An 8,930-nucleotide genomic window follows, 5' to 3' on the forward strand; every position below is an offset into this window, starting at 1 on the left:
ATAGAAAGAGAACTAAGGATGAGCTTAAAGGAGAAAGTGCAGAGTTTGTGGAGTAGGGCCAGACTCCAAGCTGTAACTGACATTTTAGGGATGGATGCAGAAAGAGGATACTGCTAAGGAGAATGAGCAGAAAGGGCCAAAGGAGAAGACCAAAAAGTGGGCATATTAGAAGCCCAGGAAAGAGAATTTTCAGAGGTCAGGGTGGCCACTGGTGGGCCAGATGCACAGAGTCGGGGAAGCGAGGGCATCTTCTGGATCTGGTCTTTGGGAATCTTTGCCACAACAACTTTGAGGGAGGGGTCAGAAGCCCACCTGAGTGGGGGATGATATGGCTAAGAAAGCAGAAGGGAAAAGGGGGGACTTTGAGGGGACAGTGGGGTCAGAAAAGGTGCTTTTTCTTACACGCTGACATTTGAAGGGAGGAGGGCTCTGTAAGCCCAAGTTTGAAGAGCAAGAATAGGTAATGAAAGGGGCCCTAGAGCGCTGGGATTAAGTGCAGAAGTGAAGGGATTAGTTGTGTTGGTGGAAATGGACAAAATTGATTCATGTACATTTTACAAGTCACCTGATCTCCATGTTCTTCTGGAGGCTTTTTCTCTGCCCTCTGGGTACTTAACTACAGCTCTAATTAGCAGTAGTTTTATCCTGCCTGTGTCCGGGGCCATGTCTTATTCATTCTTTGTACCTTTCGGCACCTAGCAACAGGCAGTGAGCTAGGTAGAGGCAGGATAATTACTTTCTGCTTGAAATCAAATGTTTGAAGTAGTGGTTCAGAATTTTTTTTACCACAGAGATTTTGTAACAATTCCCAGGGAAACAATGAACAAGGGGAAAGGAAAAGTCAAGGTTGAGGCTGTCTGGATGTAAGGCTATCTGGACTTCAGGAAATATATTCTGCACTCCAGTGTGGACATAGCTCTTTATACTAGTAGTTTACATGGTGGGGTCATGACCATTATCTCATCTGATCATCCTAACCCCATCCTCCCACACCAAGTGGGTTACCATGAGCCCCATTTCCCAGGTTAGGAAGCTGAGGCCCAGAGAGGCAGATTAGAGGAAGAGAATGATGGGCAATGAAGTAGAAGAGGATTGGGGCACAATCTTAAATGCTACATTCAGGGTAGCTGGTGGTGTCTCCTAAACCAGTGGTCGCCAACTTTTCGGACCTTGTGGACCACCAGTTGGTGACTGCTGTCTTAGACATTGAATAATTTTATTTCTGTCATATTTGGACAGAACTCAAAATCAGGAGAGAGCCTTGGTCTAACTGGCTGAGCTCAGGCCTCATGCCACCCCCTGAGGACCTGGATGATGAGAGGCATAACTTGGAGGAAGAGCCTCTGTTGCTTCTGTCTGAGAGCAGTCTCGTCCCAGCACAGCCACATAAAACAGGGAACAGGAAATTTCCCTAAAGTGTTACAAGAGGCATTAGGGAAGAATAAGGGATACTAGGAAGCCCAAATCCCCAGACATCCATTATAAAAACTAGCCCAGAGGCAGGGAGGAGCAATGTCCAGATAGGAGAGTGAGAGGCCTGAACTAGACCAGTGGAGATGGTAGTAGAAACTTGTAGTAGATAAAAAATAGAAATAATTGGTGAATGATTAGCCATTAGGATATGAGAGAGGGTAATGACAAGGATGACTTGGATGGGTGACGGGGTGAATGGTGGGGAGGCCCCTGGAATGGGGAACACAGGCAGCATGGAGAGCCAGTTTGAGGGGCAACACAGTGGACTTAGATACAGCCAAGTGGTTTGGGTCACAGCCAGGTAGAGCCCAGCAGGCTCTTGGATCCACATCTGGAGCTCAGGAAGAGATTTGACCAGAAGTACCAGCCTAGAGCCATGCCCACTCAAAGAGTAATGGGAACCTTGAGAATGAGTGAGATCACCAGAGAGAGAATGGGATAGGGCCCTGGGCAGAATCCTGATTTACAGTGACATTTGAGGAACCAATCAAGGTGTGGGCAGGCAACTAACGAGAAAGATGTGGCAAACAACTAGGAGAGTGGGTTGCCATGGCGACCAAGGTAGTGAAGAGTTTCAAGAAGAAAGTAATCAACACTGTCAAATGCAGCAGAGCAGAGAATTCCAATAAGACAGAATTTTCTACTTTGGATTTGATAATTAATAAACCTTTGGTGACCTAAATAAGAGCATTTTGGGGGAGTGATCGGGCATAGGCTGGAATAATGTTGAGATATGAGGGGGAGGTGAATCCATCACCAAGAGTCCTTTGAAGAGTCTGGAAGAAAGACTTCATGATGTGAGGGATGGGGTGGGAGGTTGAGCATAGGAGGCAGACATCAACTCCCACAAGTGATACGCAGTCTTTAGTGACCAAAAGTTTATTCATTCCGTATTTTATAACTTAGCACCTATTATGTGCCTAACACTATGGATACTTGGGTAAATGAATTAAAGTAGACAGAATCCCTGTTCTCATGGAGCTTGTTTGGTTTAGGGGAGAAACACATGCATCAGATAATCACATAAACGTACAATTTCCAACATCGATAGGCACTCTGAAGGAAAGACACTAAGTGCTGGAGGTGTACAATAGGAGGACCTGCCCTAGGCAGACTCCAGGAGGCTTCCCTGAGGAGGTGATACTTGAACCAGTTTGTTAAGAAGGGGAAGGAGTTAATGGGACAGAGCAAATTGGGGAAAAGCATTCTGGGCAGACGGAACAGCCTGTGCAAAAGGAGGTGAGGTGAAACCAGAGAGGCAGGCAGTGCTAGCTGTACAGAGATATGGAGATATACATAAGGAAAGCTGGGTTGAGACCTACCCTAGTATATCACTATAACCTGAGACTGGCTGTTCTATGGAGAAGTCATTAGGGTAGCATGGATAGAGTTGGAGACCAGTTAAGAAGCTTATGTCATTGTAGTGGCCAGGATCTGGACACAGTCAACATATTCTGGTTAATCTTGGTGCTGGATGGAATGAAGAGGGACAGGGAGAGGAGGAGGTATTCAGGGTGACCCCTGAGTTTCTGGCGTGCCTTACTGGTGAGGTGGCAGTGCCATTCTCAGAACTGGGGAGCCCTAGAAAGGGACTGTGTCTATGATGCAGCCCCCAAGTCTACCCCAGGGTGGTAGACAGCTGAGACTCATCCAAACGGAGGTAGGGAGGGAAGTGGCTGAATGCATAGATGCAGAGTACAGAGTGAGAAATTGCAGAGACTGGTTCAGAACTCCTGAGGAATCCTGGGTGGAAATGTGAACTGAAGTGATTTCAGGTTTCTGGAGCATTCTGGGGCTGTGAGGACTGCTGAGGAAGAAGCCAGAACCTAGCCCAGGAAGCACCAACATTTGGGGACTATAAAAGGAAGAAAAAAAACACTTTCCTAGGTTACTAAAAAGAAAGGGCCAGAGTGGTCTTTCAGCAGAAAGCTGAAATGGACAGCAGAGGGTATGTGCAGAGAGGTCACGGGACAAGGGCTGATTGGTGAGCCCCTCCAATGTGCAACTGCACAATCAACATGATGCCCCTGGAATTGGACAGCCTGGTGGCGGTGCTGATTGGCACCTCCCAGGGCCTATGAGAGACCTCTGGGGACCTTTACCAGAGGCAGCTTGGGAGAGGTATTGACTAAGGAGAATAAAGAGGAAGGAGCAAAGTTTAGGGCTTTTTATTTTTTAATCTTCACCCGAGGATATGTTTTTTTATTTTATTTTTTATTATTATTGTTAAATCCTCACCTGAAGATATGTTTCTGTTGGTTTTAAGAGAGAGGGAGAGAGAGGAACATTAATATGAGAGAAACATCCATTGGTTGCCTCCCATACTCGCCCCAACTGGGATCAAACCCACAACTTGGTTATGTGCCTTGACCAGGAATCAAACCTGCACCCTTTTGGTTTATGGGATGATGCTCCAACCAACTGAGCCATCTAGCCAGGGCTAGGACTTTTTAATTTTAATTTTACAGGAAAGAACAGCGCTGGCATATGAATATTCTGAGGGATGTGAGCCCGAGCGACAAAGCGATTATGGATGGAGACAATTAGTGAAATGAGCTCCCAAAGGACTGGGATCAAGTGTTGAGGTGGATAAGTTAGTTTAGGGCAATAATGTGTATTTGACTGGAAGGGGCAAAATTAAATTATTTACCTTTTAGAGAGTAATTCGATCTTCATATTCTTTTGGGAGCTTTTCTCTGACCTATGTACTTACTACAGTTCTAATTAGCACCAGTTTTCTCCTGCCTCATGGCTGGAATCAGGTCTTTAACTATTTTTTGTGTTTCTCAGCACCTAGCAACAAGCAGTAAGCACTTTGGGTGCTGAATCGATATTTTCTGCCCTGGAATCAAATATCTGAAGTCAACATTAAAACTTTTGACCAAAAAGAATGTATAACAATTCTTCAGAATGCAGTAAAGAAGAAAGAATTGGGATAATAAGTCATGGGTGGCAGGGGCTTGGGTGGGTGAGTGGAGAAAAAGTAGAGAAGTTGGCTTCTCTCATCCTTGTAATCTCTGCCACTTCTGTGTTCTGTTTACACTCCCCATCTCATATGAACTTCACATCCCCCCACAAGACACAGCATTGCCCCATTTCATAGAGGAGAAAACGGAAACCAGAGAAGGAAGTGCCTTGCTGACATGCAGCATAAGTGGCAGGAGCTGGGTCAGCACTCAGTCCAACCAGTATCACAATCCCCCTTCCCAGGACCAGGTTGAGCTCAAGAGGAAGAGACCTGCCGGGTCCAGGTGGAGATATTCCACAGGCACTTGCAGGAGGTTGGAAGTACAGTCCGACTGGAGACCTACCAGATATTAAAGCATCCTTTCAAACTACAGTGCTGGAATCTGCAGAACTGGCATCGGAGCAGGTTGCGCTCTTTGTTAAGAAGCTTCCCCATCATGTGAATGATATATTTGCATCTAAAATTCCTAAATTTTAATAAAATGTTTAAGTCCTTAATCCATCTGAAATGTATTTCCTTGTATGATGTGACACAGAGGTCTAATTTGATCTTTTTCCAAATGGATAACTAGTAAGCACTATTTATTGTCCCCACCCCATTTTTTCTCCCAGTTCCCTATGTCTAGACTCTATTCAAATCTGTGGATCTATTTGTCTACTTCTAGGCCAATACCAGATTTTAATGAGTATAGCTTTATCTTGCTACCCAATATGGTAAGTACCTCTCTCTTCCTGGCTCTTTATTCTTTTATAAATTAACCTTGGTCATATTACACATTTACTTTTTCGCATACATTTTAGAATCAGCTTGTCAGATTACCATGAAAAAAACCCTTCTGTTGGAATTTTGAGTGGGATTGCATTGAAGGGATAAATAACATCTTTAGGATATCGGTTCTTCCCATCTATAAACATGGTATCTGTCTCCGTTTAATCAGTCTTATTTGTTTGGTTTGGTTTTTAATGACTTTTAATAATGGTTGGTCGCTTTTGTCACATTTCTTAATAGATTTATGCCTGTGTACCCACCTTATCAATTTTGTTGCTTTTGTGAGTAGAAAAGGGTTTTTTTTTCTTTTTGTTTTCCAAGTTTTAATCAGTTTATTAATCATGATGCTTTATTCACAGGCACAAAATAAATGTACTTTGTCCCTGGGCACACAAATGAGAACACAGTACACATGTAAAGTAGAGCTAATTGGCTGGAAATGAATTAGAACTTGTGAATTAAATTTTAATTATACAAGTAATACATGAATATATTTTCTTATACATAAAATTAGAGCCTTACAGATAAAAAGGTTTCTTCTGACCTCCCACACCACCTCCTCAGGCCCCTCGCCCCATTCAGAGGCGGTAGTTCTTAGGCTTTTGCTGTTTACCCAAAATGTTTTCCTATGCCCATTGAAACACATCTTTTATTCTCTTTGTGTGTGTGTTTGTTTGCACAGACATGGTGTGTACACGCTGGAGGTGTTGCTCTCAGCTTAGTGCACCCTACGGGACCCTGGTATAGCCTGCCAAACAGTACAGTGCTCCTTGCAGCTGGCAACCGGCGGCCATAACCGATACACCACGTTTGACTTCCTTGCTTCCTACGGATTGACTATTAAAATGTTCCCAGTGTCACTACATTAAGACGAAGCCGTTAAGCGCTTCCTTGGACATTGCCTGTTTGCATACATTCAAGTGTTTCTCTGAGAAATACTTAGAAAAGGAATTGATATGTCATAGGTATACACATCTTAAATTCTACTAGAGACTGCTAAAATGTTCTTCAAAGTGCCATAGTAATGGAATTTCCTGCTAGCAATGTGTGAGAGTGTCCATTTACCCAGGCCATCTCCAAATTCTACATTTTTAACCAGTCTGATGAGTGAAAAATAATAATTTGCTTTAGTTTGCATTTTCTGAATATACCTGCAAGGCTGAAATCTTCATGTGCTTACTATCTATTTATATTTCCTCCTCTGGATTTCTTGTCCATACCCTTTGCCTATTTTTTAAAGATTTTTTTGGTCTTTGTGCTATTGATTTTTAGGAGTTCTTTATGCATTTTGAATACTAATACCTTGTTATGTATGATACAAATGTTTTCTTACATTGATTCTTGTAATTTAATTGTATCTTTTATTTTAGAGAAATTTTACGTTTTAATAGATAAAAGACTGATAAATTTACAGTCTTATTTAAGAAAGCCTTCCCTATATCAAGGTCAAAAACATTTCTGTATTTTCTTCTCTAAAATTTATAGTTTGCATACATGTATATATTTAAGCCTTTATTCTATATATAAAATAAACTCTATACACATGAATCTTAGGATCTAACTTTAATCCCTCCCCACCTCTCTAAAGATAGGTAATTGTTCCAACACCACTTATGGAATAATATATTATTTATCCACTGGTTTAAAATTGCTACCTTTGCCTGACACTAAATGCCAATGCGGGTCTATGTCAGAGCTCTTTCTGGTCCACTAATCTATTTGTCTACTCTGAGCTTGATAATATGCTCTACTAACAGGCAAGACAAATCCCACCCTCTTTGTTGTTTTTGCTAAATTGCTTTGGTCATCCTTGCATGTTTGTCCCGCTGCATGAATTTTAAAATCAGCCTGTCAAGTTCCAGAAATTTTTCCGCTAGGATTTTAATTGGGATTACATTGAGTTTATGTATAACTTTGAAGAAAATTGGCATCTTTGTCATACTGAGTCTCCCTACCAATGCACATTGCTATATTTCTCAGTTCCAGTCAGCGTTTTTATCTCTCAGGGATGTTTTGTGATTTTCTGTGGTCAAAGTCTTGTGCATTTCCTGATAAATGTGTTTCTAGGGTTATTATAGGTTTTGCTGTCAACTGAGAATAGGACTCCCTCTCCCCTTATTTGTCTGGTCCTTGTTCCTTCATATTCCATTGCAACCCGTTTGCTAATAATCCCTGTACCTGATTTGCAGACATACACGCAAAGTAAACGTTCTTTCTCCCTGAGCACAAACATTCAGGCACAGCCAAACAGAGAGCCGGTGGAGTTGGCTGAAAACAAATTAGAATCTTTTCCAATTATACTTTAATCAAACAAGTAAAGGATGAATGCATTCTCCTTATTAAAAGTAGAAAAATATGAATATAGCTAGTTTCTTTTGGCCACCTGAGATCCTGGTTCCTTCCCCTTCCAGAGGTGGCTGCTGGTTCAGTTTTATGTATCACCCTCCACACAGTACTGATGGAGGTATTTCAAATAAACTATACCACATCATAGGTATTGTACTATATCCTGCATTTTTTCATTCCATCTTATATTTTTGAGATCTACAATGTTAGTTGATACAGCAGCTCTTATTCCCGCCTTATAATAACTGTTAGTACCCCTTCACATGGCTGTACCCTGTGTTCCCTTTATTAGCATGCATAGACCCTGAGGGGTTTTCCCCCTCTTATGAAGAATGCTGCTGGGAACAGCCTCTTGAAATGTTTCTATGAGATAGGTACTGAGAATGAAATCTGGCCTCTCTGTTGTCCACTGTTTTAGTTTTATTAGACATGGCCCAGGTTGGCTTCTGAAGTGGCTGTGCCAATTTAAACTCCTTCCACAAGTAACTGTAAATTCATATTTTTTCCAGATCATCGCCAGCTTTTAAAGTTTATAGCTCAAATGGGTAAAAAAAAAAAAAATGCTTTCTTCTTGGTTTAATTTATATTTTCCTAAGTGACTGGTCATTATGTGTTGTCCTCACAGGTTTCTGGCCATTTATATTTCCCCCTGTTGGGATCATCTGTGCATATCCTTTGTCCATATTTTTTCTGAGTTATCTTTTTTTATTGATTTATGGGAATTCTTTATATTTCCTCAATACTCATTCCCTGTCCACTCTATGCATTGAACATAATTCTCTACCATTCTGAACCTTGTCTTTTAACTGAACGGTATCTTTTATTATAGAACTTTTAATTTTTATGTCAAATGTAGAGTCTTGCCTTAAAAAGGCCCTCTGTTAACTAAGATCACAACCATTTTTTCTATATTTTTTTCTAAAGCTTACATAGTTCTCTTTCTTGTATTTATATTTGGCATTATTTTACAATTTTTACATTTAAGATTTTACTGTATATGAAGCTTATTTTTAATGTGATATTGGTGTTTAATTTTCATAAATATCAAAATTGATAACCAATTTTTTTCAATGTCACTTATTGTATAATCCATCATTTCTGTGATTTCAAATTGCTACCTTTGCCTGACACTAAATGCCAATGCGGGTCTATGTCAGAGCTCTTTCTGGTCCACTAATCTATTTGTCTACTCCCGAGCTTGATAATATGCTCTGCTAACAGGCGAGACAAATCCCACCCTCTTTGTTGTTTTTGCTAAATTGCTTTGGTCATCCTTGCATGTTTGTCCCGCTGCATGAATTTTAAAATCAGCCTGTCAAGTTCCAGAAATTTTTCCGCTAGGATTTTAATTGGGATTACATTGAGTTTATGTATA

This window comes from Myotis brandtii, unplaced genomic scaffold (assembly GCF_000412655.1).
Source record: "Myotis brandtii unplaced genomic scaffold, ASM41265v1 scaffold27, whole genome shotgun sequence".
Lineage (NCBI taxonomy): Eukaryota > Metazoa > Chordata > Mammalia > Chiroptera > Vespertilionidae > Myotis > Myotis brandtii.